Source organism: Sebastes fasciatus, chromosome 21, assembly GCF_043250625.1.
Source record: "Sebastes fasciatus isolate fSebFas1 chromosome 21, fSebFas1.pri, whole genome shotgun sequence".
Lineage (NCBI taxonomy): Eukaryota > Metazoa > Chordata > Actinopteri > Perciformes > Sebastidae > Sebastes > Sebastes fasciatus.
Window position 1 is genome coordinate 9,437,556 of NC_133815.1, and position 25,842 is coordinate 9,463,397.

Here is a 25,842-nt window from a genome sequence, read left to right on the forward strand (position 1 = left end):
TGACTACCTTCGCTTCAGATTAGCTGAGGTAGAGATCAAGGAGTGCTCCTCTCACCAGTATGTGGGACGACACAGGAGGGACACATGGCTCGAGATAACAAAAAAGAAACGGTGTCATGAAAGATGCTGCCCTGGAAAACAAAATACATATGGTGTGTGATGTAGTGCAGTCACATCCTATAAACATTTGTATTCATATGATCTAACCATATAGGCATCTGTTTTGCATTCAAGCAAGCACTCACATATAATAACTGTAATATAATACACTTGATTTATTGCTTCATAGAGGCATAATCTTCCCATCAGAGAAATATGTGAATGTCATATAGGACTCATAAACAGGAATCAATCTCTTTAAGAGGCACCATTCTTCCTAATGAATCATGCTTTTTTTCCCCATAGACTGTTCTTATGTAAGTGTGATCTCTCGCTGCATTAAACGTATAACTCACAGACTCGTGTGAACAGTCACACTAGGTAACAAGCTAATGGGAGATTGCATATAGTGTGTACACGCTGATTTAATGATGTTCTTATGGGGTTGCTTGAGCGCTAGCTGGTACGAGCCAGATGGAGGGGTGAGTGTTCAGTCTGCAGGTCCGTGTTTCACTCTCTGCACGCAAATGAATGTTTATATAGTCTCTTTTATGTTTGTGCGGATGCCATCTTTTATCTATCTGCTTAAATTGTCAGATGCAACAAATGTTCAGGAGCTGTCGACACAGTGAAGCTTCTGTGAATTTCAGAAAAGGGGAGGGGGGAGGGGAGGGTTAGTCTAATGAGACTCTGCGAGAGTGAAACATTAGAATTACACAAGCATATCCCATGTCTTCTGGAGTCTCTGTAGAACCATCACATCCCTGCAGTATGTGAGTTAAATGTAGAATTTGGTGCAGAGGCGCAATAAAAAACAAACTGGCAAACAGTTGGAAAAACAACAGGATAAAAGGAAACCTATTACAGGAGATCAATTTGGTTTCTTTCTTGATGTGTATGCAGTATGTTTTATCAAAGATGTTTTACAAGAGATAGCTGCAATGTGTCTGTGAGGACTTCAGATGTTTCAGTTCAATAGATAATTACACTATTAAGTACACCATTAAGAGAATAGTTTGACATTTTGGGAACTATTCCTGTAATGAAACAAACCTGCAGACAATATTATTCTCATAAACAGAATGTAAGTTCCTTTTTTCATCCAGTATAAGTCGAAAAATACACGTTTATTGATGTGTATTCAAGCAAGTATGGTACAGTACACACTGTACAGTTGGAGATGGCGAGTGTCCAGTGGTGCATTGGAGCAGAATAACATTAAGGTTCAAATGAGTTGAATGAAATGCAAGAAGTGAATTAGATGAGTATCATGGAGCAGGAGCACGAACACGGTACCTGAGGCCAAATGAGCTACTGTACAAAGACGTGTGCAGAGTCGTGCAAAATTATGCGAACAATGTTGCATAATAATGATAATTTATCACGGTGAGAGAGCTGAGCCTAATGTTTTATTAATCTGCTTACTTGACAGTGGTGAGCTGTGCACTTTTCAACCTTTTTTATCCCCTCCCAGGCAGGATTGATGATCACGTTGAGATATGTGCTGTAAAAGCATTGTTCGCTCTGTTTGTTTATCTAGACTATCACCGGTGACACACCTCAGCTCGCTCACCATTCACAACACTACGCCTCCCTAATGTCTTCGTAAGTCACAGCATCACTACATCGTAATTAATATCATATCATCAGAGTTCAGTAGGAGTGTTTCAACACAGCCTCAAACCACATTTCAAAGCTGATTTCACTTTGCTCTTTAAGAGCCAGAGATGCTGCACAAGATACTGAATGTTAGACTCGATCAGTATTGTCTTTATGAGAAGATTAAACCAGTCCATAAATATAATGGAGTTACTGAAAAATAATCAATCTACTGGAGCAAGTAGGCCAGCGTATATATGTGGAAAACAAGTCTTACAAGTGGTCAGAATGTACTATTCTGTATCTTTTTAAATATTTAGTTTGTTTATTTATTAATTGTTTTGGGCGGGTTGTGACCGTTTGAGGTTCTTTTTGTGCCATTTTACAGTTTTCACCCACAAAACGTTCTCAGGCTCATAGAAATAGAATGAGAGTAGAACGAACATTGAACAGTTTGCCATGATCATTTGACTAGTTCAAAAGACAATGAAGATTGCAGCTAGTTGTTATGGTGACGACACACGGTCAGTGGGGCCGTTAAGTGTGACCATTTTGGCCTACCGTCCAGACCATAGACTGTGTATAAGAAGTGGACGTAGTCACCGTGACGTCACTCATTGGTTGGTTGACTGCCGTTTTGGAGCCTCAAGAAAGGCATTTTTGCCGTCACCATCTTGTTTTTTGTTTTTTTTCCATCTTGATTATTTGCAACCAGAAGTGACACAAGAGGGTGGAGCTAAGTACAACCGAACGCTGAATAAGACATTTTTAGGCGACCACTAAGGTTATAATCAACTTTCACAAACTGAAAACACGCTGTGAAAGGTTTAAAGTTGTAAGACAAAAACACGGATAACTCCTAGACCAGACAATGCCGTGGTAGTAATCTGTCAATCACAAGGTAGCCACGCCCTAAAGCATCCCCTGCTTTATGGCCTATTTGACTCTAAACGGGACCATAATTTACTAAATGAACATCATGCTGTATTGAAGAAGACTTAAAACTAGCAATTGAGAGCATAAACTCATGTTTACAATGTTTACTGAGGTAATAAATCAAGTGAGAAGTAGGCTCATTTTCTCATAGACTTCTATACAATCAGACTTCTTTTTGCAACCAGAGGAGTCGCCCCCTGCTGGCTGTTAGAGAGAATGCAAGTTTAAGGCACTGCAGCATTGGCTTTACTTTTCAGACCCGGAGGTTGGTCACTTGTCAACACTAAGCTGGTGTTTTCCATTCGTCTGTCTCTTGTCGGTGCTCATCATGTAGCCTGGGCCCATAATCACAGTCATAATTACCAATATCTATGTATCCTGTTGTGTTACCGAGCCAACGGTAAAATCTCAACTGAAATCTCCCCGTCATCTGTGACTTTATATGGAAGTTAGCTACAACAGTCACTGTTGTTTGCAATGGCAATAGTCACATAAAGATGGTTGCCGCTCTGACCATCCTGCTATGTTGATTTGAATGTGAATGTCCATTCAACTCTCATTCTATTTCTATGTTTAGGCTATACTAATATATAATTGCCCCCTCCTCTCTTCTAATTAGTATGATTGAGATGGAGTTCAAATTCTGCATTGAATTTGCACCAAACCTGTGCAAGCAGGTGAAATGGACCCTTTTTCACAGCAGACATTTTGGCTTGTTATAGCAGGAAAAGCAAAAGTGTATTTAAGGATATTAATAAAGAGTGCAGTCCTCTTAGGTGAGCAGGTTCCAGGGTCCTGGTGTTGCACATGCTGGTTCATCATGGCCATCGTTAATAAAATTTGTTTCACCTGTTCTTTTCCTGGGTTGACAAGTCAAAATATCTGCCGTAAAAAAGGTCTGTTGTAACCTAACACCCAATTACTCAATGGCAGGATTGCCCAATTTGAGCCATTATAGCAGATAAGTTAACATTATCCAAAAGGCTAATTGAAAACAATATAATACATCACATAGTGTTTTACAACAGTGCAGGTCATTGTTTTAGAGGTCATAAGTGAGACAGGCTATCTACAGTCTGTCATGCAAGATTAATAGTAAATATAGTAAATTAATAATTATAGATTAACTGTCATTTTAGTTGATTGTTTGGACCATTGTTGTAAAAGTTCATCAATTAACAAAACCACTGCCTAAAATAATGGAAAACATCAATATTGGTTTTAAAAAAGAATGACTTGTAATCTATGTCCAGACAGTGCGTTTGGATATTGTTGAAGTCAGCTCTTCTCTTAAGGCCTTTGTGTTTTATAATGCCGATGTATTTATGATAACACCATAAACACTGAATGCTTGTCAGTTTTATAGCACCGTTACTTTATTCTTACAGCAGAGGATTCGAGTATGTTTGAGTTGTAAAGGTTAATTCTGTGTGATGAGGGAAAGACAATAAGAGTATAGTAGCACTAGCAGGGCATTTTCTGCTTTATTAGGCTGTATTCATGCAGCCAGTGACAGGAAAGCCGTCTCAGAGAAATGTGATTACATGCTACCGAGCACTTGAGCCAAACAAATTGTGGGTCGGCTGTAAGAGCTTTAGTTCAGGTAGCTCTCCACCTTCCTGTCTCATGACACTCAAAAACTTGCACGTTGTATTCCCTGGGTTTGAAAAAAAACATTATCTTCTCTCATTTGTCTTGTGTTCTTTCAATTTTGTGAAAGATTATAGACAGTCTGGCTCTGTAAAAATCTCTCTCCTGTGAATTTCACACAATCCTCTTTTGTCTCCGACATGTCCTCTCCCTTTTTTCCTAATCTGTTTGTTCCTTTGTTGGTCCTCTGAGCTGTACGATGCATCTGTCTCTCAGCTGTAACTCATCCAAGTGGTGTTCTAGATGCCCATTCAGTCCCACTTTGCTTGCTGTAGATGACATGAGGGCTGTTCTCTCCCTCTGCCCTCCTTCACTCCATGTGAGGGTTTAACGGTGTGTGTTACGATAGGTTCTGCTTGCTGCTCTGCACTGTAGATAGAGCTCAGCACACTTACTGGCTCAGTAATGGGATATCTGCTTCCTTCAGATTGCTAGATTTGCTGTCTGACTCCTGTCTGTCTTATTTCTTCCCCTATCGGACACACGTGTTTTATTCTATACATAAAAAAAAATCCTTTTAATTTATTCAGAACCCACTGTTACATAACCTCAAAAAAACATTTCAAGAAAATATCAGTGAATTATGCTTCCCAAGAGGATGTTGCCGTTATGCAAGAAGTTTTATTAATTCAAAGGATTTAGTGTTTTCCAAATAACCGCTATGTCTCAATAAAAGTTTGGAGTTTAAAGGGAAAAAAAAAAAATACAGCATAGAACACTTTGACACAGTTAAATAAGCAGCCTCTGGGCACATTTTGTTGTTTGATGGTGTGTTGCTGTTGTTCCTGTGGATAACGCTGCCTGGCAAAGACTTCCCACAATTAATTTTCACTTTGCTCTTTGTGGTCTGGCAAGGCCACAAATGCATTAACTTGAGACACACATCATGTTAAGTAGGCTGTGCAACAAGATGATTGACAGTTCTCTCCTTCACTCGGACAGCAACGTGAATCAATCATCTGATTGATGGACGCGTTGGTCTTTGACTGATTTCTAAACTGGAAAAACACAGAAATATATCCATTTGGAGGCAAGAGACACAGTAGGACATACAGATGTAAAATCATGCTTCATGTTATATTGAAACACAGTTTTATCTACTGTAAACCTTTGCTGATTGTTTGTATTCTATACATTTTGTTATTGTCAATAAATCCCATGAATAGACGGTCAGCAATAAATACTTTTGCTTTAAAAAATAATATGAATTTACTAAAACAGCTAGGCACTGTAGTTTTTAGCAAATGTTATTAAATGTTGCATTATTTGGGGTGTATTTCCCTTCGCGAATTTGGTGAGCTAGTGCGTATTTACAGCAGCAGGAACATGTATAAGAGATAGACTCAAAATAAACTATAGTGCCCATGTTCAATTTTAATGAAGGAAAATGTCAGCTATTACAACGATGTGGCTCAATGATGAAGTTTAACTTTAATAAATACAGCAATGAATGTTTATTGCACAGAGGAATACGTTAGATCTGGCTTTGTAGGAACAATAGATGGATAGATATATACTTAATTGTCCCCATGGGGAAATTTGACTCTACAAAGCTAGACCCATCAACACGTATGGGCACACAACACAGAAGCAAACAGAAGACATTAAAGAGAACATAAAAATACAGTGCAGGTAATACAAATATAAAAATTCACACCCTGAGGCATCGATCAGTTTGTGTTTTTCGTACCCCAGTACAGCCTCTGTACCGTCTGCTTATTTTAGGCTGCTGTTTAAAATTCCAACTGATACAGGCACAAAGGAGCTTGTAAACCAATTCAATTTGCACCGCTGAGCTCTCTATCGTCTTCCTGACGGTAACAGCTCATACTGAAAGTACAGAATATGGGGATGGATCACAGAGGATTCTCTGTAACTTAGTTAGTTGCCAGATCTCGCGAAAAGTGTGTTGCTGAGACAGAGAAAGGTCTCAAACAAAGTTCATTTTCTCCTGATTTATCTGTCATTTTTAGTGTCAGAATGTTCTGGAGGATATGTGGCTCGTGAAAAATGGGTCCAATATTTACTTTGGTGACACTGGGGCGAAAGAATCAGTCATAATCTGTGTTCATGTTCACTTCTCCCATTGGAGTTAGTAGACTCAGGACACGCCGCCAGTCTCTGGCGAAACCCACGTGACACAGATACAGGAAACTGACTCTCAGTCTCCTTTCTGAACTGTCTCTGATAAAGATTACATTTCTTATGTCCTCTATTAATATTAGAAGCCAATTTTGTCAGAGAAAATGTACATTATCAGCTTTCAACCAACCATTGCTGCATCGTGATATCCAACCCCTCATCTCACAACAGCTACCTTTGACGATGCAAAAATTGTTGAATTATTCAAAAAGAAAGAGTTCATATTTTGGAAAATTGTCCTATCACACACTTGTCATGTCTTTCTCGCCTCTCCCTCCCCCACTGTCTGTCTGTCTGTCTCTTATTCTGGGAAAAACATCCTCCCTGAGCTTTGTGTCTGTTTATTTGGCGGTGTGCGTGTGGCAGAGGAGCAGAGAGCATGTTTGTGAATATGCAATGCACATTTCTGAAGGTGCAGTATTAATCATTATAATACGGAAAATGAGAAAGGGACACAAAGGGAGGTTATCGCTGAGGCATGAAAGAAAAAGATGACAAAAAGCAGCTAATCAGGGTGAAGGAAAAAGTATCATCAGCAGCGGCCCCATCTCACTCATCATCAGCCCTCCCGTCTCCTCTTCTCAGCTGGATCCCATTTATCGTCTCTTCAAAGTACCGCGGAGCGTTGAGCTATGGGGCCGATACATTGAAACACTTTATGTCTGACCCACGATCAATGTAGCCTTGAATGCCAAGAGCTGTGTCCGTTAGAAGAGAAAGAAATCTCTCATAACTGCATTCTCTCATTCTCCTGGCTTGTGTCCAGGACTTTCAATCAATCCGTTCACAGTGAGAACTGAATTAGGTCCTGGGCGTTGAACCACGCTTTCTTAATTGGCACAGGATTAGTTCACATTGATTTGGCCTGATTGGAGTCCCTAGCCCCCTGTGTTACCACTTAATCACTGAGCACACCTTTCTCTTGTTCCACTATTTGCATGCACCCTTCCCCTCAGCCCACGTCAGTCATTCACAGTCCGCGGCAGCTTTGTGAATTTGCATGAAATCACCGGCCTTGCTGCTTTACTATCGCTGCCTCTGCTGCTGCAGCGGCACACATACTACGCCGTGTTAATCAGATTTCTCGGTGTTATTATTACAACAGTGTCTTGGTACAGTATAGCAAAAAGGCTGATGCTCCGCCAGGTCTCGAAAATTGCCCTCCGGTTACAGAAAATGTTCTGATAGATCGCTGCTGTTATTCTGAGTGAGCGGCGGAGAGAGCGATGGAGTGAGAGAAAGGAAGCCAGGGAGAGATTGTCTCCGGGGGAAATAAAGTGAGGACAGGAAAGAGCACAGATTATGCATGAGAGGGAACAAAAGAGTGGAAGAGAGCAAAAAAGATCACAAATACGGTTGTGGGAGCAATATGCTTGGAAAGGGAGCAGCAGAAAGGAGATAAGGGAGACCGATATGAATGGAGAGGGAGACACAGAAGTGGAGATGGACTGTGTCTATTAACACTGTGTTCTCTGTGCTTCTGCCTCTCAAAGCTCAGACCTTGAAGGAAAATGTCCCCATAGAATTCAATTTATTAGACTCTATTGTATTTTCTGTGGAATTGATATGTGGAAACGTTTTGGTGCCTTGATGTCCACGTCAGTATATACGTTGACTTTTATTAAACCCATCGTCTCTCAGAATAAGTGTGGATATGATATGTGAATGTAAGAGTGTGCGCTCGCACATGTATCCAGGAAGTGTCGTCTAGCCGCCGACATGATTGGATTTGATTATAGGCTCTTAGGCAGACTACAGATGGGCATTTATAGGTGGGTAATCTCACATTCCCAGACCTGTCTCTCACAGGAGAAAGGCCTAACTGAACACACTGTCATTTTAGATAAAGAAAACAATCTGGGCTGTTTAAATTTCTTAATTCAATCAGGATTGTCATGGGGATGCCGAAAGAGCACAAAGCTGACAGGCGCTCATGGGGTGAAATATTACTGAGGAAGATATTGCATGGAACTAATTACCTGCCTTATGTTCGAGTCAACGTTTTGTTCAAAGTCAAACTGATTTATTTCTTCTTCTAAGAAATCAGCATATATATCCTTGGTGCTCGTTTTGGCTTGTGTACTTATTTTCTCAAAATTGTAATTACCAAAAATATTCATTTTAGGTTTGATTTATTTTTCTGCCATATTAGCACCACCTAGCCTACATTAATATTCACCAAGGAGCATGAATTTTTTGTTTGGACGAACAAATGTCAGCTGGGCCAATGTTAGACATTATTTTTTTCTGTTAGCCTCTGCGATTTGAGAACTGTTGCTGTTAGACCCATACCTTTCTATACATTTACACTGAGGTGCGAATTTAAAATGAATGGATTGCAGCCACTGATAGCACCATGAATGAATGCGCATCACTTGCAACCGATATCTGCCCCGTCTCAAGGTCCGATTCACAAAAGATATTGCGCTAATTATATTACAGTGCAAACACGCCTGTAAAGTTTTGCAGCTGAGTGCAATTTGCCCTTTTTGTGAACGGAGAGGGACGAAATAATTGTTTATTTGTTTGTATAACAACCTTATTTTTCATTGTTTTTCTTGTTCTTTTTCTCACGTATGACATGTAGGGGAGCTTTATTCTTTTATTTTTCATGACACAACTGTCATTGCATCCTGTCACTGTATAAAATATAATAAATGAGTTTGTGCGGAGCATGACGATGCCTTCGTCGGGCTACTCACTGCTAATATGATCACTGGAAAGTCTGGCCGTGACACCAAATGCGCTTCAGTTACCACCAACTCTTTTCGTTTCTTTTTGTCTTATTTTTGCAGGTTTAGCGGCCGCAAAAGTCGCACAATCCTTTTGTGAATTCACCCCTGAATGTACAGGATCTGCCGATGACTCAGCAGGTGTTGAAATAACATGATCAATAAGTAACGATATTTAGTGGAAATCTGTTCAAACATTATCAAGCCTGGAAAACTAGCTGTGACTTTCCGAGTGGAAGCTAGTTAGCCTAGTTTGTGAGTGGAATACAAACTTGATAGTACAATGGGTCCTCCAAAATATTTAATGTTGTATAGAGACAGATGTCTTAAATCACTTATGTTGCATAAAGCGCTATGTCAGCCTGTTGAAAAAGGGGAAACAAACATCTTGTATGAACATTCGTAGGCAACAGGGCTATGGCGTGCTCCAGCCGGCAGCCCATAAAATGAAAGACTATGCACAATAGCTGCAGTATCATTTTAGTTTGTGTTTCCTTACACAAAAAGTGTGGAGAAATATCAGTCCAACTTTAAGTTTTCTGTTCATCATGTAGCTTGTTAGATAGGTCAACTGCATATCACAGTTGGTTAACACTGAAAATGGCAACAGATACCCCGAGGGTGAGTGAAAGGAAGCAGAATGCAATAGTCAGCCAGTAGGACGTCTTATCTGAGCTGTCAACATCTATTGAGTCCGACTGTGGGATAAGAAACAGAGTGATCCTCCTGATTCTTAAAAGGATTCTATAGATATCACATTGGTATTCATTTCACTTTCAGACTCGGTAACATTCACACAGTCAGACATAATGTGCCATATGTCTCCTTTACTCTTCCACTACGTTCACACCACAGGCCTTCGTGCTCGCTGCCAAATTTGCTGTTCATATCTGATTGTTTTGGCTGCGGTTCATATGTATTCTAGGATATAACCCGTGTCCTAATATAAACTGACAACGATGTCAGAATGCAAATCTGCATAGAAAGACAGTGACAGAAGGTGTCATATCTCTTTTCATGCTTGTCCTGCTCTCTGCGAAGGTTAGCCGACTTGCAAATACTGAAGTGAGTCCAATATGGGGCGTAGTTCTATCGGCATCGGCAAAACCCCTTTATACTGTTTTGCTTCTATTGTTGTGTGCACTGTTTCCCAGAGATGGGAATTTATAGGCAGTGATTAACTGCAAGGGGAGTGTGTGGAGCTGGTGGTGGTTAAAAGCTCCAACATCCGCCACTTGACTTGACAGCATAGGTTAAGTCAAGTGTATTTACAGTATATAGCCCAAAATCACAAGTTTGTTTTAGAGGGGTTTACGACCTGTATAACATACGGCACCCTCTATACTTAGACCCTTGAGTCAGATAAGAATGCATCTGAAGAAATAACCGTAGCAGAAAAATAAGAAACGGCTCGACAGCTTTGTTTTCACATACTTTAGATCAGGAAATTAATCTTTTAAAATAATATACGTATCAGCTTTCTTCAGGAATCAACGCCACTCTCTGCACATTTACTGGACGATAACTAATCTGTCATATTTGACAAGCAAGTGCATTCAAATCTCCTGCTGTGTTTCTGCAGCTCTACACATGCACGCATTTTATATACACACAAACACCTGCTTTTTAATAAATGAGTACCTGTCATCAGTGTGTGTGGTTCTCACATTACAGCGCTGTGAATTCATTAAGTGTGCCCTTTGGAAGTCTAACCAGCCAGGTGGGGTGCCGTCAACCCCCCCTGCCTCCGAATCACACCGTGCATTACAATTGCAAATACTGTACACTTCTCAGTGCCCTTGTAAAAACCCCCAAGAACACGCACACAACTACACACTCACAGGCAAACCTAGAAGTACACATACGGACACAACTCACATTTTATTTTTTCTCTTTGGCAGTGCAAAAAGTTTAACCTACCCCAGTCTGTGTAGTGTTAAAACAGATTTTTATTTCCTACCCAGAGCCCTGGAGATAGATTTTTAAACACTCTGCCTCCTTCTTGAAATTCTCTTTGGGTAGCCCTCGGCCACTTTCATCCTTTTTAGCACTTTCTCCCAAGTTTTTTGTGCAGCAGAAAAAAAGCACAAGACTGAGATTGTAGACTAACCAAGGCGGTTTTATTTTGTTTCTGTTGAGTTGGAATGAAGTGTGTTTTACGACAATTAGCAAGATGAAATTACTGTTGTCTGACTGGAGTCTGGTGGCTTTGATGAGTGCATATTAATTGTATGTTTTGTACTTTAATAAATTGTAATAATTGTCCAAATCCCTGTTGATTTTATTTTATTTGGCATATACTGTTTATTCACATATACACATAGCAGGCGCTGGAAAAGGGGTGAAAATTAGCGTGTCCACCATGTTTCCATCACAGCCCGGTCGCTCGAAAAGGAGGAGACCGGTGATCGAGACTGGTGTTTTGTTTTGTAAGCTACATCAGTGACGTTTGTGACGTGTTTTCCTTACTTACGTTACGTTGTTTCCTTACGTATTGTAGTTAGTTTACGTACTTATTTTAAGGCCAACCATGACATTTTCCCTAAAACTAACTAAGTAGTTTTGTTGCCCCCTGCTGGTAGGCTGCAGCACCTTCATACATAGGGCAGGGACGAGGCAAAAGGTCACACTGACACGCTCTCCTCTGGTGGACAGGCGGGTCTATTACACGCTTTGGCGTGATATCGGGTTGTCCATCACTGCCAATCGTAGCTTGAGCCGATAAATGCATCATTCTTCATTTGTCCCCAGAATGAATGCCGATTGTGACCTTTTCCTCTAAAGACAAAAGCCAGATGTTAGTGGGTTTTTTTATCCAGAGGAAAAGGGACTCCGGTTAGTTTAATCACCCACGATTTATTCAAAATCTGGAATTATTTGACTCACATAGAGATTTGGTTGTATTTTGAATCGGATTAGTGTATGTTTTTCTGCGGATAGATGAGATTCTACAAGTCCACGTCTGACTCTGTGCATTCCTTTCATCCATTATGCATCACTCTGGTCTGGCCTTTAGCTTTTTGAAGGATGCCACTGTATGTCCATAGCTGACTGTGTTTGCAGTTATGGGATAATGCCTAATAGAAAAAGTCGGGTCAGAGCGGTCCACAGCTTGGATTTATGGTTGCCTGAGCAATGTCAGTCCAAAGTGACCTGAGACGGTCTTACTGAGTCATCACTAGTTTCTGTGTGTATGTAGAGGGGACAGGGGAGGGGTTAGAGGCTCTTGTTGACTGGCAGAGCTAAATCTAAATCCTCCTCTTTTCCGTCAATAATTCTCTGCTTTTTCACAGCCCCTCTAATCCTCTCTCTGACGTGACTCACCTCTATTTATCACCAGAGTGCCCGCATGCCTCAGACAATCAGGAGAAAGTGTGCTAAGAGTCCTTTTATGTGTGTGTGTGAGTGTGACTTTCAATCTGCAGTGATCTTGATCGTCATGATAAAGGTCCTTGCCTGTGTGTTTCTTTGTGCTGTCTGCCAGCAGATAAGAAATCACACGACAACTTCTGACTTGGTGTTATGAGCTCCACAAATTCCATCTTTGTCCAAAATAAGCATCAGGTCCGCATCCGACTGGTGTGAAGTCATGCTGCTGTGAAAATGTAATAAAGCATAGAGATAATCACTGCTTAAGTTTGAATAATGGCTCTGTATAATGGATCCGTGCTACACCAGTGTAGAGATTATGCATCATGCTGGGTTGGCGGGCAGCCCGCTGGTGCTGCTGCTGCTGCTGCTGACTCAGTGCAAGCATAGCTGGGGCTTGGGGGGTTAATGCAGCAGGGCCACGGACTGATCCACAGCCCGTCCTCGTCTGCCAAAACTTCAAAGGATGCCATGACAAAGTCTAAATCGCCATCTCCTCCAGTCCAGGCTCTGCAGAAAGCTTCCCCTCCCCCTCAGTGCACAGGTCAAACTCGGCCTCATCTTTTATGTATCGCTTACCCCATTGATTGCGCTGTAAGAGATTCATGAACACAGAAGGAGCTATTTCCGTATCACACTCCAGCATATGGAGTTTTGTTTTTTTTTTTACAAGAGAGGAAATATTTCTCTCGTTTGTACAGCTCTCATTTTATTTCCCTCTCTGTTTCTGTTCGCCTGTCGTTTTTCATCCCTGTCTTCTACCTATCTCTCACCGCATATCGCTCTCCCGACTTCCACTTACTTTGCGTAGAAGGTCACAGTCATTTCCCCTTTTGACAGACCTTTTATGGTATTTATTGTTCTCTCATGAATTATTCAGATTGCAGATAGTGAATACTGTGAATCTGAGAGCTGCAGTTGACTTACAGGAAGCTTACTGGAGATGGATACTTGGAACAACTTCTTCAAGTCAAATGTGGACACACACGCTAAGACCTTTCCTAATCACTGACTTGAATTATAATATTTATCTTATTCTTGATTTTTTTTTGCGCAGGTTTCAAAGTAGACACAGCGAGGGGAATAGCCATTGGCTCTGCTTTGCCTCTACTGAGAGCAGTGGAAGCTGTATTAGCATGCCAGCGGCGTGTCTCATGTATTCATTTATGTTCATCCCTTGGTTGTTTACTTATTCATGAATACTTATGTTGATCCATTTCTTAACAGGCCAGCCCCCCCCTCCGTCTCTCTGTTTCTGTACCTGTGTTTAAGTGACGTGCGTGTTATGCACCCCAGCAGAGTGTGAAATTGAAATTCTCCCCTGCAGAGGTGACGTGATTGACAGAGAGGACACACGAGATGTGAAATCTAATCTTTTACTGAAGTTGTTGTCATTTTTTTACTTGAAACTATAAAGTAGTTCATTCAAAAATGATTTTACCACTCTTGATGATATTTGTATTGCCACACTACCGCATGTTTAGAATGCTAGCAATATTCATGAATGCTGCTGTGTGGTATAAAATGAAAATTTGCTTTGTAAATATTCCTCAATCTGAGTGAATTTGGGATTATAAAAATATATCTGCAATCTGAGTATACTGTAAGCTTTTCACATCCTACGTAGTAAAACTGCATGCCGTTAAGTTCTCTTTCATTTTAAAAATAACAGGCACCTTAGAGGTATTTTAAATAGAAAAATATCTAAATCTTAGCACATTTTTAAATGTTTTTTTCTAGGTCAGATGAGTTTCAGATAGAACCTTCTAATACTGAAATTTCATTTAGCACCAGATCTCACTAAGATCACTAAAATATTCGATAATCCAACAGGTAGAAACCTGAATGTAGATCAGATTAAAGCCTAGCCATCATCTCTAAAGTTGACACTAATACTAGCATTACTTCTTGCTAACAAAACATTAGCATGAGTGGTGTACTTACTAGGGGTGGGGGCTTGTAGCGGGCTCAGTCTTAAATCTAGTATCACTAAGGAATAGATTGGTACCAACCAATTAGTGTCACGTCAGCTTGTCAAGAAGAACGTTAAATAACGCTCAAAACTTATAAACTAGCGAAGCCATTTTCACAGGGGTCTCTTGACCTCTGACCTCAAGATATGTGAATGAGTGACAACTGTATCTTATCAGATAAAACCGATTTTGACAAAGGTAATAAATCACAATATATGTTATTACAATATTCAACATGTTGCAAAAAGTTTAAAATCACAATAAGATCGTATCGTGACTTAAGTATCGTGATAATATGGTATTGTGAGGCCTCTGGTGATTCCCACCCCTCGTACTTACCATTAGAAAGCTAGCTGTCTAGCATGATAACTAATAGTAAAAATGAGTTCAAACAAGATAATGACTCTTGATTTTGTTGGTGTTTTTGACAAAAATATCATTTATAACTTTATATATCTGTGATCATAAATGGTTAATAAATGGTTATGTGTATAGTTTTGTGTTTTGTAACAATTATTCACGAACTTTGCATGAACTTTACATTGCTATACTTTTGTTTTATTGGTATCCCTCCATTCCTTGTCATGTGTAAAAGACCTGAAGCTCCCCTGGCGTATCATTGCCCCCCCTCTGACCTGTGTGTCGGTGTGTACGTGCAACCTGTCCAAACCAAGTCCCACCTGGCGAGCATCGGACAGACCACCATCTGTTCCGTGCCCCCACATTGAACTACCTGCCACCTCCTCTTCATCACCTTCATGGGATATCAGGAAATGGTTGCTTTCCAGAGAACTCATTTGCAAATTGTTAGTTTATTCTCAAAAGTGCAGTAATGAATCTTGTTTGATTGGTTATTACAAAGGGGTAATTATATAAGATGTCTGAGCTGGATGTTTTCTTATATAAGCCTTTTTCATGGGAGAAAAAAATCCTCAACAGCATGACAAGCCACTGCCGTGTGCTTTACAAAACGGGAGCAGCGTGTTGGTGATCTGCTTTATTGTAAAGCAGAGTGAGTCATTGCCCTGAGACAATCACCCTCCCTCAAAACACCTCGAGGACTTAACAAGCTAGATTTAAAGACGCTCAAATAGGCTCAAAATGAATTTCCTTCTCTTATCTTTTTCTTTTTTCTTTTTTCTTGCCGGCAATGAATTCTGCATGTCCCCTCCCTCCTCTCTCGCTGTTTTTCCCTGAGATATTGCTTCCCAAAAGACTGGGTTTAGGATCAAAACCAACATGTTTGTGCTGTGATTTTACAGCCAAACAAAACTGGGCTTAGCTGATTATGCACACAGACATTTTTAATGTCTTTTAATCCACCCTCTCTTGGTCAATGAAGATCAAAGTTTTCAATTTTCTTCTGGGGTCTACTTAAAAGCAGAAAAGGGGCTGGTATATTTCTTTTTTCTTCTTCTTCCAAAGAAGATTTGTGCTGTCCACCATCCCCCAGCATTTCTCCAGTAATTGCAACACTGAAGTGAGTCTGGAAAAAGCGCAGGGAGCAACATCACAGCGTGAGCACATGGCACATGGACCAGTACATTAGCCACCAGGGCACCGCAGGAGTGTTTTGATATGTAGTGATGAATTCTCAACCATGGCCTCTGTCTTTATTCACTTCAAGGTGGAGAAATGTGCACGCACGGAGGACGAGGAGCCTGGAATTAAGCACGGGGAGAGAAAAGATGCCGAAGATGAGACACTAAAGAAGGTGAGTTACACTCCTCTGTTCTCCATTGGATCATTATGCTGCCTACAGCTGCTGCTATAAGTAGTTTGGATGCACAGGACAGTGTGTGCTTGGGTTTCACTGACGTATAGCACTACATAAAGAAAAACCTTGACATACTCTATATAATATCAACTCTGAATGCTGTCAATTTTCACACCTGCACACACACAATAATTCACCTTGACCCTTCGAATGCAGCCTTCTTTTGAATGCAGCCCGGCGCACTAAAAGCTATAACCTTTTAGTGCACCATTACGCATCCGTCAAGGTTGACAGCCTACCATCGATGGCTGCAGAAATGAGACAGAAAGAGACACAAACGCTGAGCAGAGGGCGACAGAGGGGCGAATGACAGGGGAAAAAAAGGGGGGATGACGGAAAGATGTGAAGATGAGATGAACAGACAAAATGAAAAAAAGAGGTTTCACAGAGGCTGTTGGGATTAAATGCTTTTCCCTGTTTGTGTAATAATATCTGGTGACAGAGCAGATGGCGGTGGTGAGATAAACAGTTTAAAAAGTGTGCAAAAGTGCTTAATAGCGAGTAAAAGTGCTGAACATGTTTACTGTGCCAGGCATAAGTCAAAGCACTCTAGCAATGTTGTGCAGACGGCAAACAGGAGGGAGGGCAAAGGATTTAGAGTTATTTTTGTCACTATTTGTGTCCTAACATTATAATCTGACATTAGAATCATGGTTTTACTACTTTCACATGGTGATGGATGCTGTATAATACACTTGTGATCTGTCCTGTCATTAGTTAGAGTCCTTCATCAACAGCTGTTTAACAGCGTTCTGTGTTTTTCAAAGATCGCACGGTGTTTATTTCTCAGAAAATCTGCTCTGTGACTCACATGTAATGTAACACATGAGAGGCACAGACAGACTGGGGGGGCTGAGGGCTGAATATGCTGTTTGCCAAGTTTTGACTGCAATCAGAGCACAGAAATAATTATTGAGTTGTCACCCAACACTTTAACATTTAACAGATCAGGCTGTTCTCATACTTTGTTTGTAGCTAAAAAGTAATGCACTGTAATTTGTATATACCCCACAAAACAATTACTATATAGTCCATGTAATCGTGAACCAGGAAGTTTAATAGAGCGACAAACCTAGGCAGGAGTTCGGGATGGGTAAAAAAACACAGGACTTTTGCGCAGGAGACTGGTGTTCGTACCCCGTGAAACCAGAAGTCTTGATTTATTTGTCACCTAACTTCCATACTTAAGTTACGCCTTTTCCGGAGTTATTTGTACCCAAACTAGGATCTTTTCTTAAACCTTACTAAGTAGATTTGTTGCCGAAATCTACCCAAGTTGTTTCCTGTGAAGACGGAAGTTTATTTTGAAAAGACCGTATGCATGTGACGATCTGAAATTGTCACATGTTGCTGGACATTTGTCACGTGTTGTTGGACATTCGTCACGTGTTGTTGGACATTCGTCACGTGTTGCAGGACATTCGTCACGTGTTGCTGGACATTCATCACATGTTGCAGGACATTCGTCATGTGTTGCAGGACATTCGTCACGTGTTGCAGGACATTCGTCATGTGTTGCAGGACATTCGTCACGTGTTGCAGGACATTCGTCACGTGTTGCATGACATTCGTGATGTGTTGCAGGACATTCGTCACGTGTTGCAGGACATTCGTGACGTGTTGCTGGACATTCGTCACGTGTTGCAGGACATTCATCACGTGTTGCAGGACATTTGTGATGTGTTGCTGGACATTCGTCACTTGTTGTTGGACATTCATCACATGTTGCTGGACATTTGTCACATGTTGCTGAACATTCGTCACATGTTGCTGGACATTTATCACGTGTTGCAGGACATTCGTCACATGTTGCTGGACATTTGTAAGAAAACGCACAAACATAAGGAATAACTAATTTAGGAATACTCATATGAACCGTTGTATGCGGATACGTTGCAATGGAGTACTTGCTTTGTTGATAGGAATCTCTTACACATCTCATACATGCAACAGGCTGTTCTCACCAAATGCAACAATTTTATGAATTACCTTTAAATTGATTTAGTTATTAAAAATGATCTGATCTAATGTAAACCTATGTATGTTGTAAACTGTAATCTTATGGTCAGGTTAATAATTTAGAAAACATGTTTTTTTTCAGATTTCATAATTATTCAAGCAGCTAAATTAGAATGGAAATAGTGCGACGTCATTACCATGAGTGGTTAATGTATTATCACGCATGGGATCCCATTCCTGGCTGAGCTCTTGTAGACGAGCCAACCCTGAACCCTAAGGCCTGGAGACGCTGCCAAAAAGCTGGATTTACAGCGAGCACAGCTTACCATCTGAAAACGTATCATTGCACTGGCTCGGGTCATCATCGAAGGCTATTTGAAAAGAAGTAATGTGGTTTAGAAAACCGACTCTGTAAGCCAACGTGTCGTGTATCCCGGGGAAGACGGAGGCGGGAGTCAGGCAGTGGGATAAACGGGTTGATAGCTGACGCCATATCACAGAAGTCCCGCTGTGCAGTCACACACCTCAATTTAACACTTTTTTTTTTTTCTTCAAATACCGAAATCTTGATGTTATCCTGTGCAAACATCAATTTGGGTTTCCAACATCAAGCGGTTTTCCATGGAGTGTGTTTATGGAGATTAGGCAGCGAATGAGTGTGTAATTAGGGACGATCCGATGAGGTAAATCTTGGCCAGTGGGAAGAAAGCCACGGCGCTGATGCTGGCAATCACAGCAGAACAGAACGGACACCCGGGGTTGGGTGGGGAAAAGATAGAAGAGGAATGATCAAATAATGGAGAAGGGTTGTAAATAAGATAGAGAGGGAAGAGAGGAGAGTGTTTTTGGGGTGTAAAAGAGAGGAGAGGTGATGCAAAACTGAGCTGGACATTACCTACTGTACAGAATTGACAGTGTAGAGATGTGTGAGAGCTTCTCCTCATACTCACAGTCACAGATTAACAATAAAGTGCCCGGGCTGAGTTAATCTACTGTAGTCAGCGTGCAAGAAACACATTTGTTCAGCTAAGGAGCTTCGACGCAAGGTGTTGTGATTCATTTCTCCCACTGCAGGCTACCGAAGAAGAGGTTTATCTCGAATCCACATTGGCATAAATAGGTTGCAGGAGATGATACTAGGCCAACAGTGTTGTGTAACAGTTTGTAAAGCACTGAGCATGCAAAATAACAGCTTCATACACAATTATAGGGCTAGTAATTGTAAACGTGATAGTATCACACACATTTATTAATCCATCCAAGCTTTCAGCAACTCTATAAATGGTTCGGTGTTTCAACATGTTTTTATGATTAAGGTGTTAATGAGGCCTTAATGTGTTTTAATATAGAGCACAAGGAAACACTCAGCTAGAACTTCCTTATCTTTGAGCCTCCCTACTTCATTAATTCATAATAAACTACATTTAAATTGTTTTTTTTCCTACCTCTCAAAGACTAATTTAGGATCATACATATCTCTTTGTTGCGGAAATGAGACTCCTTAACCGCGGTTCACATCTTGAGTGATAACATCCAATATTCAAAATGTTATTTAATGTGATGTGTGTCACCTCAGTACACCAGTAAGACGGAGGCTGTTATCTGTGTGTGTACCTGAGCAAATTATGAAATGGGAAGCTAATTTAACTTGCTCAATGAGCGGCACATTTCACACTTCATTTGGTCGTTCATGAAACACTCGACAGCAAAACACCTTTACATCCTCAATGCTTTGTTTCTAATTCCAACACTTCACAGTGCTGGCGCGGCTGAGGGAAGATGTTTTTATAATGTACTTTTTACAACACTGTAAAAAAAACAGCAATTATCATATTAGCATGAATAAGTTATCGAAAGTTCAAGTATCCTTGAAAATACTTAATATTCGACCTTGCACTTGAGACAAACCCATTTAGTTTCTACCCTCTCAGCTGAATAGTAGATAAGCGTCCACAATTAGCAAGTCTCTTATTAGTGTTTTAAACACTTATAAATATGTATAACATTGACTTTTTGACCTGTGTACTCATTAGTCGCCATGGAAACCCATAATATCCCTGTCAATAATGAAGTGTTGCTTTTAGTTTTCTGTCTCAACGCACACTCTTTAAAAGAAAAGAACAAAACATGCTGAACATTGTTAAAGAATATTGAACCAACAGTGGAATTGCCCTAGGGCTGCACAATTAATCGAATATTAATAACGATCACGATTTTGGCTTCCCACAATGAAATGAACATGATCGCCGATATTGACGTTTAAAATGCGTTTTCTGCTCATAGAAAACTCAGCTGCATATCAAATCAAGCGCTTCCTAAATCCTAATCGAGATGTTTTGGCTTCACTTTTTGGGATAGATATTATCTTTACAACCAAATGTGTTGATGATTAAATTGAGAGCATAAAATTGTTTATCTAGCCTCTTAATGTTGCTAATTTTGCTCTCAAGGTGCACCTAATTGATTCATTAAACTTTAAAATTTATAGAGCAAACGGTAGGGTGAATATTCTTCTATTTTTTTCATATTGCAGAAAAAAATATATTGCAATGTCAGTTTTTTCCAACATCGTGCGGCCCTAATTTGTACATTAGCAGGAATGTAGCACACCATGGAAGTGAAAAGAGTGCTCTGTTTATTTAATGTGAAAGTGCAGTAATGAAAATATGTTGTCGCTAAAAATCAATGAATAATTGTGGTAAATAATCGTGATCTCAATAATGATCAAAATAATCATAATTATCATTTTGGCCATAATCGTGTAGCCCTAAATTGCCCTGAAAATCACTGATTAGTGAATGTTTCCAGCTTGAGGAGGTTTTTATATCCAGAAATATTGATTTAATGGACCTCGGATGAACAAATACATGTAAAATGTTAAACTGAGAGTTATTTTGCTTTTAGGATATTGGCTCATATAACTGTAGCCAGCCGGAGCGAATGATAAACAAAGGAGAGTTAATTAGAGGCAGATATGAACAACTCCGTGCTGCACTAGCTTTGTGGTGCATTACTCAATTTCTCATCTCATGTCTCTCTCTTTCTTGATGTCTTTCTCTTTTTTTACCCTCTTCTTCCATTTTAATGTTGTGTTATTTATTATAGATGCCCTGAATGACATGTTGACCACAGCTACCCGCCGTGGGAATTTCTGCTAAAGGGAAACCGTCTCAGTATCTCTGAGTTTAGCAACAAGGCCCCAGTCTTGAGTCTTTGATAGACGTTGGCTAAACCTGGGTTGACAGGAGACATAATTGAGTCCATTTTGATGGCATTCGCCTTGCTGATTCCATTTAGTTGGGAATTTCAATGCCCTCTATCCGTGTCGCCAAGTTTTGATGTGAGGTCAGCTGGGAGCTAGCGGCTGCTAACCGTCAGCGCTCACCTGGTTTGACACCTGCTCTCTGTGCAGGCAGCATGCTCGCTTGAGACTTAAATCTCCACTCTGCACGCAGGGAGAGCTGGAAGTATGCCTCCTAACCTCTGTGTGTGTGTGTGTGTTTGTAATGTGCGTTGTATCTGTATATGTGATTGCATTCCTTGTGTATGTGTGTGTGTCGCATTGGATATGCGTCCACCAGCACTCATGCGAGAAGACAGCGGGTTAGACTCCCTCCCCCCAACCCTCTTGCTCAGTTGGATCTCACTCCCAGATCTGTCAGGCGTCTGTTGACGTGTCCTCGATGTGACATGCCACCCACGGCGAAGGAGAGGCACAAATCATCCAGCTTTTTCCCTCATCGGTTTACCCGAGGTCCTCCCATAACCAGTCTGTGACCTCCGCCCTCAGAAGTTAAGCAGATAGCCTGGCGTTGGTCTTAGAGATGTAGTCGAGGTAATCTCATCAAAAGGCTTCAGTTGGTCGTCAGCCCATTATGTAAAGTGTTTACCCAAAAGAAACAGACAGCTAAATCTGCTTTTTACGCCTCCGCGCCGGCGATAGCCGTGACTGGAGGCATTATGTTTTCGGGTTGTCCATCCGTTCATACCATTCTTGTGAACGTGATATCTCAGGAACGCCTGGAGGGAATTTCTTCACATTTGGCACAAATGTCCACTTAATCTCAAGGATGAACTGATTACAATTTGGTGGTCAAAGGTCACTGCAACCTCGCGTTAGACAATTTCACACACACGTCTAATAGGATAGAATGATGGAGTGATGACATTTTCGACAGACATGGATGTAAACTGCAACTTGTTCTTTTTTTGCAGTTTTGTTGACTTTTTTCTGCAAACTTAATTATTTGCTGAGCTGGAGGGAGTTATTTCATTACAGAATTACTACTGGCACTTTGTTAATACAATATGTAATCTTTATTTATCACATATTGTCTTATAAACGTTGAATAGTTTGGCAAAGGACAGTAGTCAGTATTTAGACTCCATCAGCATATCAATACATTAGCTGTGTGCTCTTAAGGTCAGCTCTGTTTCCTGACATGTAATTAACTGTAGAATGAGTTGCTTGAGATCACCTGACACTCTGGACGCCTCTGGCAGCAGTTTGACACCAATGCAGCCTGGCAGTAGCAAGTGACTGTACTGTGCTTACTGCTCGTTCCAGCAGGGAATGTGAGTCCTTGTGTTTTTTTCATAAATCAATACGAATGCTTTGCAAGTCATGCACAATGATTCATCACATTTTTAGTGACTAGACAGCTGAATATACACACACAGTTTGTTTTGTAAAGTTTAATTATCCATGTTCAGTGTATTTGTGCTGCTCACAAGCAGCTGCATGAGTGGAAATAGCAGCTGTAATGAGGAAGCAGCAGCAGTCTTATTATCAGCAACAAGTGTACGAACACAGGAGGAAACCGGTGCGAGCCGTGCGCTGACATCAGCAGCATTAGCAACTTTTTCACGTGTGTGTCATGGCCGCGGTGGTGAGGCTGCAGGGTGTCGTGTAGAACATGCACAGAGACGAACACACACACATACAGCCTGACTCTACAGGGTTCAATTTACTTATCACCGTCACAGCACTATGCCGCTTCCATGTAGTTCAGGATTACAGTAGGTGCCCCAGATTTCACAGCTCTTAAGAGGGAAGATAAACATGAAGGTTATTATTCTGTGTGAGCACCGATCCAAATGTGCATATCTAAACATATGCAGAGGCTTTTTACGCTTGAGTGTTGGCAGGCTCAGAACAGTTTTTTGAATGTTACTCTGTCCCACTTTGAGTGGAATAGAGATAAAATGCATATTAAGGAAAATGATTGAAGCACTTAGAAAGGAAAATGATTGAAGCACTCATGATTGGAATATAATGTCCAACAGACGGGTTCGGTGCGGCGTCAGCAGCGATGCGGGCGTTGTACCAGACTGTTGTGGTGAAGAAGGAAATGAGCCAGAAGGCAAAGCTCTTGATTTACCCGTCCATCTACGCCTGACCCTCACCTATGGTCGTGAGCTTTGGGTAGTGACTGAAAGAATGAGATTGCGGATACAAGCTGCTGAAATTAGCTGCTCCTTCGTGTCAAAAGGGGCCAGCTGAGGTGGTTCGGGCATCAGATCTGGACGCCTCCCTTCAGAGGTTTTCCTTGCACGTCCAACTAGTAAGAAGCCCCGGAGTAGACCCAGAACACGCTGGAGAGATTATATATCTCGTCTGGCCTGGGAACGCCAAGGAGTCCCCCAGGAAGAGAAATGGTTCCTGGGGGAGAGGGACATCGGGAATACCCTGCTGCCCCTGCGACCTGGCCCCGGATAAGTGGAAGATGATGGATGGGTGGATGGATGAATAGATTATAATGTTTGTCATTGTAGCGCAAAATCATGAAATTTTGAAGTCCATCCCATTTTTATACTCAGCACTCTGTACAGATGGGTGTGTTAGTAAGGCAATGGGCCACAAGTAACCACCAAAATAGCTTCAGTATTCCTTTGCATGGATTATACAAATCTCTGGGATGAACACCATTCTGCCAAGAGATATTCCCTTATTCATTGTTTTGATGATTGTTGTGTAAAGGCCAGGCTATACTTTTAAAAGAAACTAGTTTGTTGATGTGGCTACGTCTGAAGGCAAAAGAGCCTGCTGTCATCGGTGTTTATTTTGGGTTGAGATCTTGTGGTCTGTGAATGTCATAGCATGTGATTTACATAATTCTTTCATACGCATCAAACTGTTCAGTGACCCCTTGTGCCCTGTAGATTGCAGCATTGTTATCCTTGATAAGATCCTTATCCAGACCCTGTCATTCATCATGTTTCTTCACTCATTTCTTCAGATGTTTCCTCTAATTTGTCACTCTTTTTAGGACATACTGTATGTAGGCTATATTTTAAGTTATCCATCGATTTGTTCACACTGGACTTGCAGTTTTTTTTAGTCCATCCAACAGTTCGGTGCAATTAATGGGGGACAAATCCAGCTCTGCCTCTACTGTACGTGAGCAGCTTCACAAATTCTATAGTACTCTTCTTAGTACTCCTCTAAGTGCTTTAATATTTTTTACATTACATTTATCACAGATAAATCCTCATATTTCAGTGTTCCCAATCAAAATTTCTATCCTCTAAAAAGAAGATGATAAAACTGGGGTTTGGTCATTTTTATTTTTCCTTGCTTGCCCCGTGGACACATGAAGATATGAAACATAAGAAATGGCGACGTCAGTTCCAGTCCACACATATGATCCCAGAGCGGTTGGTACATATGAGTTCTCATTAGCTTGGGGTGGAAACACATTGTTTTCCACCAGAAAATCCATTTGTTTCCATGGTGATGCTGTGTCCTCCCTCGTTCAATTTCCTTCCCTGCTTTTTATGGATAGCTTTATTGAACTTTATCTTTTTTTTTCAAAATGTTTATTGGTAATTTTAGAAAGAAAGAGAAACGTAACAAATATAATAAATAAATAAAAAACATTAGTAAGTAATTTTAGAGGAAAATATATATATTTCTACATATTTTAGCTTTGTATTAAACTTTACTAGAAAATAGAGAAGAGGAGGGAGAAACGACTTTCTCACACAGTAATATGAAGGTTTGTGGAGGTAGATCATTTGGAAATGCTCAAGGTGAAGCAATGCAAAACCAATGACATTGCCGTGAAATGGGCCTATTCAAAAGAAAAAAACATTCCTATTTCCTTTTTCTCGTAAATTTACGACTAAAATCTCTGAATTTGTTTTCTCAGAATATTACCCCCCCACCCCCGGCTCCGTAAGTTCTTTATTTTTTAACCTACAATGTCCCTAATACACTGTCGTACCTAGTGCTGTGTAGAGAAATAAATATTGTTAGAATTACAACTATCAAACTAAAGTGGCGTATTGCTTTGTTTGACAGATTTTTGGTATCACGTCTCTGTAAGAAGCTCAGAATTAAACCATTTCCCCCGAGAGATCACATGACTGCCTTATATAAAGAATGTGAATATCTAACTGTAAATGGTAGCCTACCCTTTAAAGTGAGCAGATAGGGGCTGTCTTCTCTATCCTTGACTCCCACTGTCTGCCCGTGATGGATTCAACCTTCAGCCATACAATACCAATCTCAGTGGAGTCGTGGCCTTTTGTTACGAGTCAAAGTGTCAGATCCACTCAGTTCAATCTTTTTCCTTGAAAGACCAAGGGATCCATGAATGAGTAC

General features: G+C 40.7%; 1 protein-coding gene across 4 annotated transcripts in view; it reads left to right on the forward strand.

Annotated features, from left to right (window-relative positions):
- Positions 1-25,842, forward strand: part of dlgap1b (discs, large (Drosophila) homolog-associated protein 1b) — a 260,605-nt gene that overhangs the window by 173,773 nt on the left and 60,990 nt on the right. For all 4 annotated transcript variants that reach the window (XM_074621743.1, XM_074621745.1, XM_074621746.1 and 1 more), the window contains exon 5: positions 16,128-16,214. The gene's annotated coding sequence lies outside the window, so the exon portion shown is untranslated. The remainder of the gene's footprint in view (positions 1-16,127; positions 16,215-25,842) is intronic.